Here is a 12,500-nt window from a genome sequence, read left to right as displayed (position 1 = left end):
CTGCCAAGCGGCACCACTCCGAGCTTCCATGTTGATGTGGGAATCCCCCAAGGTTGCCCCATCTCACCCTATTTATTTATAATTGCTACCGAAATGCTAGCCGTTTATGTTGAAAAGAGCAACGATATCCAAAAGTTAGACGTGCTGGGGACTGAAATTGTTATTAGCCTGCTGGCAGATGACACAACCTTAGTTTTGAAAAATGAACATCAAGTCCCAATAAGTGCCGAAAACAACCAAAACATTCTCCAAGGCTTCAGGATTGTCATTAAACTTAAAGAAATGCAAACTTCTTGCGCTGCATGACTCGCCACTAAAGGAAATCAGCGATGTTTCTATGAAATCAGAAATAAAATACTTGAGCATTTTCCTATCCAAGGACCAAACGTTAAATCAATCCAGGAACATTGAATCTAAACTGAATCAAAGTAAAGCTTAATTCTAATATATGGCTCCAGAGAGATTTATCAATATTAGGCCGGATATATTTGACTAAAATGGATGTGTTTATCCAGATGTATATACCCAGCGTATTCCAATGCTGCTCCAAATCAACTCGTAAAATCTGTTAACCAAATCAATTTCAACTTTATCTGGAGGAACAGACCACACCATCTAAGAAAAATCACATATGGTGAAAGAAACAAGTGAAGGAGGGCTGAAAGTGATAGAGTCGGACTGCTTGAATGGGACATTGAAGGTGAACTGGTTGAAATCCTGGATCAAACCTCATCGTTCTTTCTGGTATTGTACTCCAAACTACTTATTCAACAAAGTCGGCGGCCTGAGTCTTCTGCTTATCTCTGACTTGGATATCAACAAGATTCCTGTCAAATGTTCAGAGTTCCATAAACAAATATTATTATACTGGAAAATGATATACGTACACAATTTCTCACCACACAGTATAATAGTTTGGAACAATCGATATGTACTGCATGGCAACAAACCTCTGTTTTACAAGGAATGCTTTGAGAAAGGTATATGGTCGATAATTGACTTGATGGATGACACTGGCAGTCCTCTGGACAATGAGCAGTTCTGTACTACACACAGATTCAAGCCTCCCATATTAGAGTTGCTAAAGTTACGAAACGCACTGCCTCGACAATTTGTATTCCTGACCAAAAATATAATGACGCACCGAACCGTACAACCACAGTTACCCCGACTATCACTCCAGGGAATCTCAATTGTGGACAGAAAGCGCGGCAACTCCTTTATTAGGAAATGTTTCACAGGAAACTTATTCCCTGGACGTCAAAAAAAAAAAAAAGGATATTTTAAATAAATTTGATGAGGAATCGATTGCCACGCTGCGAACCATGTATCTGACTCTACCCATACCCCCAAGGCAAAAGAGACCCACTTCAAAATTATGACTGACATCTACCCATCTAAGGAATTATCGAGGGTACGCTTTAATTTTGAAGATAATATTTGTACATTTTGTGAAGACAACATTGAAACCACTGACCATATATTTTTTCTCCTTCTCATTCCATCGTCACCAGTTTCCTTCTCAAAAGATGATATAACATTCTGTTTACTTATAAGCAACATAACAGATGAACTCTGTGTCAATGTTCTTTTAGGCCTGGCCAAGTTCTTCATTCACAAGAACAGAATGCAAAAATGCTCCCCAAATTTTAATGTCTTCATAAACGATTTTGAAATATAAAAAAAAAAAAAAAAAATCCTTAAAACTTATGGAAAAATCCAAAAACTAAAAAATATAGTTACCCATGTCCGAGGTTCCTTTTTTTTTTGGTAAAAAAAAAAAACAAAAAAAAAAAAACAACTTGATTACATGTTACATTCCCCTTGCAATTTTTTTTTTTTTTTTTTCGTTTTAATTTCTTATTTGTCTATCTATTGATTTAATTACTTCCTTTTAATTTCTTTTTTTGTCTCGCACTGTAAATTTCTCACAAACCTGTAACACTATTAACTTCTCATTACATACAGAACAAATGTCCTGATGTCCGTTGCTTCCTCATCCCTGGTTGTTTCATTGACATTCAGTTCTACCTTGCTATGTTTATTTGTACATCTGTATATTTGGGTGTACTATTTATGTTCAATTAAAAACAGTTTGATGTCTGAGATTCCTTGTGAACCGCCAACTTAATTACATGTTATATTCCCCTCACAATTTTTTTTTTTCGTTTTTAATTTTATTTTTCTATCTATTTATTTAATTATATCCTTTTAATTTTCTTTTTTTGTCTAGCATTAAAAATTTCTCGCAAACCGTTAACACTATTAACTTCTGATTACTTACACCACGAATGCGCTTATGCCCCCCCACCCATCCCGCTTTTTCCGTACGGAGGCAGACACTGAGATCGAAAGCAAATGGGTGTCATTGAAATGCAGTAACAGGGTGATAACAGCCGTGTTCGAAGTGTGTAGGGGCTTATAGGAGAGCAGAAGCACGTCACGCAATTCACCTGAGTTCGGAGGATCGGGAGTACCAGGGCCCATAGCGGAGAAGCGGAAGAGCGGAGTTATGTGTCTCTTCTCAAAGGCCGGGAAGCTGGGGGGCAGCAGGACCCCTTAGAGCGGCTAATGTGAGCCTTCTCCGGACATAGATCACCCGGACTTATGACTGGAGCTCCCGGACCTCCGGGCACACACATATGTGAATGAGTGGATGAGCTAATGTCGGTTTGGTTGTGGATACGTTTCGGCCAATGCTATCAGCACAGCTATGATTATCCCCAGAACGTTGAGAACGAGCTCCCGGAACTCCAGACATGCGTATATAAAAGAGTGGAATTAAGGTGTGTGTGTGTGTGTGTGTGTGTGTGTGTGTGTGTATACGTGTGGGACAGAAGTAATGTTGGGGACAGAAATTGTTATTAGCCTGCTGGCAGATGACACAACCTTAGTTTTGAAAAATGAACATCAAGTCCCAATAAGTGCTGAAAAAAACCAAAACATTCTCCAAGGCTTCAGGATTGTCATTAAACTTAAAGAAATGCAAACTTCTTGCGCTGCATGACTCGCCACTAAAGGAAATCAGCGATGTTTCTATGAAATCAGAAATAAAATACTTGAGCATTTTCCTATCCAAGGACCAAACGTTAAATCAATCCAGGAACATTGAATCTAAACTGAATCAAAGTAAAGCTTAATTCTAATATATGGCTCCAGAGAGATTTATCAATATTAGGCCGGATATATTTGACTAAAATGGATGTGTTTATCCAGATGTATATACCCAGCGTATTCCAATGCTGCTCCAAATCAACTCGTAAAATCTGTTAACCAAATCAATTTCAACTTTATCTGGAGGAACAGACCACACCATCTAAGAAAAATCACATATGGTGAAAGAAACAAGTGAAGGAGGGCTGAAAGTGATAGAGTCGGACTGCTTGAATGGGACATTGAAGGTGAACTGGTTGAAATCCTGGATCAAACCTCATCGTTCTTTCTGGTATTGTACTCCAAACTACTTATTCAACAAAGTCGGCGGCCTGAGTCTTCTGCTTATCTCTGACTTGGATATCAACAAGATTCCTGTCAAATGTTCAGAGTTCCATAAACAAATATTATTATACTGGAAAATGATATACGTACACAATTTCTCACCACACAGTATAATAGTTTGGAACAATCGATATGTACTGCATGGCAACAAACCTCTGTTTTACAAGGAATGCTTTGAGAAAGGTATATGGTCGATAATTGACTTGATGGATGACACTGGCAGTCCTCTGGACAATGAGCAGTTCTGTACTACACACAGATTCAAGCCTCCCATATTAGAGTTGCTAAAGTTACGAAACGCACTGCCTCGACAATTTGTATTCCTGACCAAAAATATAATGACGCACCGAACCGTACAACCACAGTTACCCCGACTATCACTCCAGGGAATCTCAATTGTGGACAGAAAGCGCGGCAACTCCTTTATTAGGAAATGTTTCACAGGAAACTTATTCCCTGGACGTCAAAAAAAAAAAAAAGGATATTTTAAATAAATTTGATGAGGAATCGATTGCCACGCTGCGAACCATGTATCTGACTCTACCCATACCCCCAAGGCAAAAGAGACCCACTTCAAAATTATGACTGACATCTACCCATCTAAGGAATTATCGAGGGTACGCTTTAATTTTGAAGATAATATTTGTACATTTTGTGAAGACAACATTGAAACCACTGACCATATATTTTTTCTCCTTCTCATTCCATCGTCACCAGTTTCCTTCTCAAAAGATGATATAACATTCTGTTTACTTATAAGCAACATAACAGATGAACTCTGTGTCAATGTTCTTTTAGGCCTGGCCAAGTTCTTCATTCACAAGAACAGAATGCAAAAATGCTCCCCAAATTTTAATGTCTTCATAAACGATTTTGAAATATAAAAAAAAAAAAAAAAAAATCCTTAAAACTTATGGAAAAATCCAAAAACTAAAAAATATAGTTACCCATGTCCGAGGTTCCTTTTTTTTTTGGTAAAAAAAAAAAAACAAAAAAAAAAAAACAACTTGATTACATGTTACATTCCCCTTGCAATTTTTTTTTTTTTTTTTCGTTTTAATTTCTTATTTGTCTATCTATTGATTTAATTACTTCCTTTTAATTTCTTTTTTTGTCTCGCACTGTAAATTTCTCACAAACCTGTAACACTATTAACTTCTCATTACATACAGAACAAATGTCCTGATGTCCGTTGCTTCCTCATCCCTGGTTGTTTCATTGACATTCAGTTCTACCTTGCTATGTTTATTTGTACATTTGTATATTTGGGTGTACTATTTATGTTCAATTAAAAACAGTTTGATGTCTGAGATTCCTTGTGAACCGCCAACTTAATTACATGTTATATTCCCCTCACAATTTTTTTTTTTCGTTTTTAATTTTATTTTTCTATCTATTTATTTAATTATATCCTTTTAATTTTCTTTTTTTGTCTAGCATTAAAAATTTCTCGCAAACCGTTAACACTATTAACTTCTGATTACTTACAGCACGAATGCGCTTATGCCCCCCCACCCATCCCGCTTTTTCCGTACGGAGGCAGACACTGAGATCGAAAGCAAATGGGTGTCATTGAAATGCAGTAACAGGGTGATAACAGCCGTGTTCGAAGTGTGTAGGGGCTTATAGTAGAGCAGAAGCACGTCACGCAATTCACCTGAGTTCGGAGGATCGGGAGTACCAGGGCCCATAGCGGAGAAGCGGAAGAGCGGAGTTATGTGTCTCTTCTCAAAGGCGGGGAAGCTGGGGGGCAGCAGGACCCCTTAGACCGGCTAATGTGAGCCTACTCCGGACAGATATCACCCGGAGTTATGACTGGAGCTCCCGGACCTCTGGGCACACACATATATGAATGAGTGGATGAGCTAATGTTGGTTTGGTTGTGGATACGTTTCGGCCAATGCTATCAGCACAGCTATGATTATCCCCAGAACGTTGAGAACGAGCTCCCGGAACTCCAGACATGCGTATATAAAAGAGTGGAATTAAGGTGTGTGTGTGTGTGTGTGTGTGTGTGTGTGTGTGTGTATACGTGTGGGACAGAAGTAATGTTGGGGACAGAAATTGTTATTAGCCTGCTGGCAGATGACACAACCTTAGTTTTGAAAAATGAACATCAAGTCCCAATAAGTGCTGAAAAAAACCAAAACATTCTCCAAGGCTTCAGGATTGTCATTAAACTTAAAGAAATGCAAACTTCTTGCGCTGCATGACTCGCCACTAAAGGAAATCAGCGATGTTTCTATGAAATCAGAAATAAAATACTTGAGCATTTTCCTATCCAAGGACCAAACGTTAAATCAATCCAGGAACATTGAATCTAAACTGAATCAAAGTAAAGCTTAATTCTAATATATGGCTCCAGAGAGATTTATCAATATTAGGCCGGATATATTTGACTAAAATGGATGTGTTTATCCAGATGTATATACCCAGCGTATTCCAATGCTGCTCCAAATCAACTCGTAAAATCTGTTAACCAAATCAATTTCAACTTTATCTGGAGGAACAGACCACACCATCTAAGAAAAATCACATATGGTGAAAGAAACAAGTGAAGGAGGGCTGAAAGTGATAGAGTCGGACTGCTTGAATGGGACATTGAAGGTGAACTGGTTGAAATCCTGGATCAAACCTCATCGTTCTTTCTGGTATTGTACTCCAAACTACTTATTCAACAAAGTCGGCGGCCTGAGTCTTCTGCTTATCTCTGACTTGGATATCAACAAGATTCCTGTCAAATGTTCAGAGTTCCATAAACAAATATTATTATACTGGAAAATGATATACGTACACAATTTCTCACCACACAGTATAATAGTTTGGAACAATCGATATGTACTGCATGGCAACAAACCTCTGTTTTACAAGGAATGCTTTGAGAAAGGTATATGGTCGATAATTGACTTGATGGATGACACTGGCAGTCCTCTGGACAATGAGCAGTTCTGTACTACACACAGATTCAAGCCTCCCATATTAGAGTTGCTAAAGTTACGAAACGCACTGCCTCGACAATTTGTATTCCTGACCAAAAATATAATGACGCACCGAACCGTACAACCACAGTTACCCCGACTATCACTCCAGGGAATCTCAATTGTGGACAGAAAGCGCGGCAACTCCTTTATTAGGAAATGTTTCACAGGAAACTTATTCCCTGGACGTCAAAAAAAAAAAAAAGGATATTTTAAATAAATTTGATGAGGAATCGATTGCCACGCTGCGAACCATGTATCTGACTCTACCCATACCCCCAAGGCAAAAGAGACCCACTTCAAAATTATGACTGACATCTACCCATCTAAGGAATTATCGAGGGTACGCTTTAATTTTGAAGATAATATTTGTACATTTTGTGAAGACAACATTGAAACCACTGACCATATATTTTTTCTCCTTCTCATTCCATCGTCACCAGTTTCCTTCTCAAAAGATGATATAACATTCTGTTTACTTATAAGCAACATAACAGATGAACTCTGTGTCAATGTTCTTTTAGGCCTGGCCAAGTTCTTCATTCACAAGAACAGAATGCAAAAATGCTCCCCAAATTTTAATGTCTTCATAAACGATTTTGAAATATAAAAAAAAAAAAAAAAAAAATCCTTAAAACTTATGGAAAAATCCAAAAACTAAAAAATATAGTTACCCATGTCTGAGGTTCCTTTTTTTTTTGGTAAAAAAAAAAAAACAAAAAAAAAAAAACAACTTGATTACATGTTACATTCCCCTTGCAATTTTTTTTTTTTTTTTTTCGTTTTAATTTCTTATTTGTCTATCTATTGATTTAATTACTTCCTTTTAATTTCTTTTTTTGTCTCGCACTGTAAATTTCTCACAAACCTGTAACACTATTAACTTCTCATTACATACAGAACAAATGTCCTGATGTCCGTTGCTTCCTCATCCCTGGTTGTTTCATTGACATTCAGTTCTACCTTGCTATGTTTATTTGTACATTTGTATATTTGGGTGTACTATTTATGTTCAATTAAAAACAGTTTGATGTCTGAGATTCCTTGTGAACCGCCAACTTAATTACATGTTATATTCCCCTCACAATTTTTTTTTTTCGTTTTTAATTTTATTTTTCTATCTATTTATTTAATTATATCCTTCTAATTTTCTTTTTTTGTCTAGAATTAAAAATTTCTCGCAAACCGTTAACACTATTAACTTCTGATTACTTACACCACGAATGCGCTTATGCCCCCCCACCCATCCCGCTTTTTCCGTACGGAGGCAGACACTGAGATCGAAAGCAAATGGGTGTCATTGAAATGCAGTAACAGGGTGATAACAGCCGTGTTCGAAGTGTGTAGGGGCTTATAGGAGAGCAGAAGCACGTCACGCAATTCACCTGAGTTCGGAGGATCGGGAGTACCAGGGCCCATAGCGGAGAAGCGGAAGAGCGGAGTTATGTGTCTCTTCTCAAAGGCGGGGAAACTGGGGGGCAGCAGGACCCCTTAGACCGGCTAATGTGAGTCTTCTCCGGACATAGATCACCCGGACTTATGACTGGAGCTCCCGGACCTCTGGGCACACACATATGTGAATGAGTGGATGAGCTAATGTTGGTTTGGTTGTGGATACGTTTCGGCCAATGCTATCAGCACAGCTATGATTATCCCCAGAACGTTGAGAACGAGCTCCCGGAACTCCAGACATGCGTATATAAAAGAGTGGAATTAAGGTGTGTGTGTGTGTGTGTGTGTGTGTGTGTGTGTGTGTGTGTATACGTGTGGGACAGAAGTAATGTTGGGGACAGAAATTGTTATTAGCCTGCTGGCAGATGACACAACCTTAGTTTTGAAAAATGAACATCAAGTCCCAATAAGTGCTGAAAACAACCAAAACATTCTCCAAGGCTTCAGGATTGTCATTAAACTTAAAGAAATGCAAACTTCTTGCGCTGCATGACTCGCCACTAAAGGAAATCAGCGATGTTTCCATGAAATCAGAAATAAAATACTTGAGCATTTTCCTATCCAAGGACCAAACGTTAAATCAATCCAGGAACATTGAATCTAAACTGAATCAAAGTAAAGCTTAATTCTAATATATGGCTCCAGAGAGATTTATCAATATTAGGCCGGATATATTTGACTAAAATGGATGTGTTTATCCAGATGTATATACCCAGCGTATTCCAATGCTGCTCCAAATCAACTCGTAAAATCTGTTAACCAAATCAATTTCAACTTTATCTGGAGGAACAGACCACACCATCTAAGAAAAATCACATATGGTGAAAGAAACAAGTGAAGGAGGGCTGAAAGTGATAGAGTCGGACTGCTTGAATGGGACATTGAAGGTGAACTGGTTGAAATCCTGGATCAAACCTCATCGTTCTTTCTGGTATTGTACTCCAAACTACTTATTCAACAAAGTCGGCGGCCTGAGTCTTCTGCTTATCTCTGACTTGGATATCAACAAGATTCCTGTCAAATGTTCAGAGTTCCATAAACAAATATTATTATACTGGAAAATGATATACGTACACAATTTCTCACCACACAGTATAATAGTTTGGAACAATCGATATGTACTGCATGGCAACAAACCTCTGTTTTACAAGGAATGCTTTGAGAAAGGTATATGGTCGATAATTGACTTGATGGATGACACTGGCAGTCCTCTGGACAATGAGCAGTTCTGTACTACACACAGATTCAAGCCTCCCATATTAGAGTTGCTAAAGTTACGAAACGCACTGCCTCGACAATTTGTATTCCTGACCAAAAATATAATGACGCACCGAACCGTACAACCACAGTTACCCCGACTATCACTCCAGGGAATCTCAATTGTGGACAGAAAGCGCGGCAACTCCTTTATTAGGAAATGTTTCACAGGAAACTTATTCCCTGGACGTCAAAAAAAAAAAAAAGGATATTTTAAATAAATTTGATGAGGAATCGATTGCCACGCTGCGAACCATGTATCTGACTCTACCCATACCCCCAAGGCAAAAGAGACCCACTTCAAAATTATGACTGACATCTACCCATCTAAGGAATTATCGAGGGTACGCTTTAATTTTGAAGATAATATTTGTACATTTTGTGAAGACAACATTGAAACCACTGACCATATATTTTTTCTCCTTCTCATTCCATCGTCACCAGTTTCCTTCTCAAAAGATGATATAACATTCTGTTTACTTATAAGCAACATAACAGATGAACTCTGTGTCAATGTTCTTTTAGGCCTGGCCAAGTTCTTCATTCACAAGAACAGAATGCAAAAATGCTCCCCAAATTTTAATGTCTTCATAAACGATTTTGAAATATAAAAAAAAAAAAAAAAAAATCCTTAAAACTTATGGAAAAATCCAAAAACTAAAAAATATAGTTACCCATGTCCGAGGTTCCTTTTTTTTTTGGTAAAAAAAAAAAAACAAAAAAAACAACAACTTGATTACATGTTACATTCCCCTTGCAATTTTTTTTTTTTTTTTTTCGTTTTAATTTCTTATTTGTCTATCTATTGATTTAATTACTTCCTTTTAATTTCTTTTTTTGTCTCGCACTGTAAATTTCTCACAAACCTGTAACACTATTAACTTCTCATTACATACAGAACAAATGTCCTGATGTCCGTTGCTTCCTCATCCCTGGTTGTTTCATTGACATTCAGTTCTACCTTGCTATGTTTATTTGTACATCTGTATATTTGGGTGTACTATTTATGTTCAATTAAAAACAGTTTGATGTCTGAGATTCCTTGTGAACCGCCAACTTAATTACATGTTATATTCCCCTCACAATTTTTTTTTTTCGTTTTTAATTTTATTTTTCTATCTATTTATTTAATTATATCCTTTTAATTTTTTTTTTTTGTCTAGCATTAAAAATTTCTCGCAAACCGTTAACACTATTAACTTCTGATTACTTACACCACGAATGCGCTTATGCCCCCCCACCCATCCCGCTTTTTCCGTACGGAGGCAGACACTGAGATCGAAAGCAAATGGGTGTCATTGAAATGCAGTAACAGGGTGATAACAGCCGTGTTCGAAGTGTGTAGGGGCTTATAGGAGAGCAGAAGCACGTCACGCAATTCACCTGAGTTCGGAGGATCGGGAGTACCAGGGCCCATAGCGGAGAAGCGGAAGAGCGGAGTTATGTGTCTCTTCTCAAAGGCCGGGAAGCTGGGGGGCAGCAGGACCCCTTAGAGCGGCTAATGTGAGCCTTCTCCGGACATAGATCACCCGGACTTATGACTGGAGCTCCCGGACCTCCGGGCACACACATATGTGAATGAGTGGATGAGCTAATGTCGGTTTGGTTGTGGATACGTTTCGGCCAATGCTATCAGCACAGCGATGATGAGTTCAGGTGTGTCTGTGTGTGTTTGTGTGTTTGTGTGTGTGTGTGTGTGTGTGTGTGTGTGTGTGCGTGTGTTTGTGTGTGTGTGAGAGTTTGTTTTTGTGGGTTGGGGGGGGTTCCCGCGGACACGGAGTACCAGGGCCTGGAGCGGATGAGGTGAGGAGCGGAGGAGAGCAGAAGCCCGGACCGTGATTCGCTTGTGTCCAGCGGTTCGGGAGTTCCAGGGCCCGAAACGGAGGAGCGGAGGAGCGGAGGAGCGGAGGAGCGGAGGAGCGGAGGACAGCAAAACCCCTTTCTGCAATTCGCCTGAGTCCGGCGGATCGGTAGTACCTGGTTCCGCAGCGGATGAGCGGAGGAGTGGAGGAGATGTTTCTCTTCTCAGAGGCGGCGAGGGGGGGGGGGCAGGACCCCTTACCCTTATCCCCCCCGGACGTTTGAGTGGAGCTCCCGGACCTCCGGGCACGCACATGCGAATGACTGGATCACAGGGAGTGCCAGGGCCTGGAGCGGATGAGCAGAGGAGAGGCGGAGGGCAGAAGCCCGGCCCTGTTCAAGAGTTCCAGGGTCCAAAGCGGGGGAGCGAAGAAGCGGAGGAGGGGAGGAGAGCAGAAGAGCAAAAAACTGGCCCGGAATTCACCGAAGTCCCGCGGATCGGGAGTTCCAGGGCCCGGAGCGGAAGAGCGGAGGAGCGGAGGAGAGGAGGAGCGGAGCAAAGCTAAGCCCGTCTTAACAACAAGGAAATTACAGATGAGGCTATAATTTCTAATGAAAACTTTAAATTCTATAGCCACGTATACACTTCGACATTGTCAAAAAGCGATTGTGACTCCTTTCCATTAAATATTCCTCAATATATCCCAAAAATAAACAACAAACAATATATGTTTGTTTATATATGTTTATATATAAACAACAAAAAATATACAGTTTGATGTCTGAGATTCCTTGTGAATCGCCAACTTAATTACATGTCGTATTCCCCTTGCATTTTTTTTTTTTGGTTTTAATTTCATTTGTCTATCTATTTATCTAATTATTTCCTTTTAATTTCGTTTTTTGTCTAGCACTGTAAATTTCTCACAAACCTGTAACACTATTAACTTCTCATTACATACAGAACAAATGTCCTCATGTCCGTTGCTTCCTCATGCCTGGTTGTTTCATTGACATTCAGTTCTACCTTGCTATGTTTATTTGTACATTTGTATATTTGGGTGTACTATTTATGTTCAATTAAAAACAGTTTGATGTCTGAGATTCCCTGTGAACCGCCAACTTAATTACATGTTATATTCCCCTCACAATTTTTTTTTTTTCGTTTTTAATTTTATTTTTCTATCTATTTATTTAATTATATCCTTTTAATTTTCTTTTTTTGTCTAGCATTAAAAATTTCTCGCAAACCGTTAACACTATTAACTTCTGATTACTTACAGCACGAATGCGCTTATGCCCCCCCACCCCCCACCCCCCCGCTTTTTCCGTACGGTGGCAGACACTGAGATCGAAAGCAAATGGGTGTCATTGAAATGCAGTAACAGGGTGATAACAGCCGTGTTCGAAGTGTGTAGGGGCTTATAGTAGAGCAGAAGCACGTCACGCAATTCACCTGAGTTCGGAGGATCGGGAGTACCAGGGCCCATAGCGGAGAAGCGGAAGAGCGGAGTT

This window comes from Fistularia commersonii, unplaced genomic scaffold, assembly GCF_037954325.1.
Source record: "Fistularia commersonii isolate RoL2024-O1a breed Wild unplaced genomic scaffold, RoL_Fcom_v1.0 HiC_scaffold_85, whole genome shotgun sequence".
Lineage (NCBI taxonomy): Eukaryota > Metazoa > Chordata > Actinopteri > Syngnathiformes > Fistulariidae > Fistularia > Fistularia commersonii.
The sequence above is the reverse complement of the archived record's forward strand: the minus strand, read 5'-3'. Positions refer to the sequence as shown.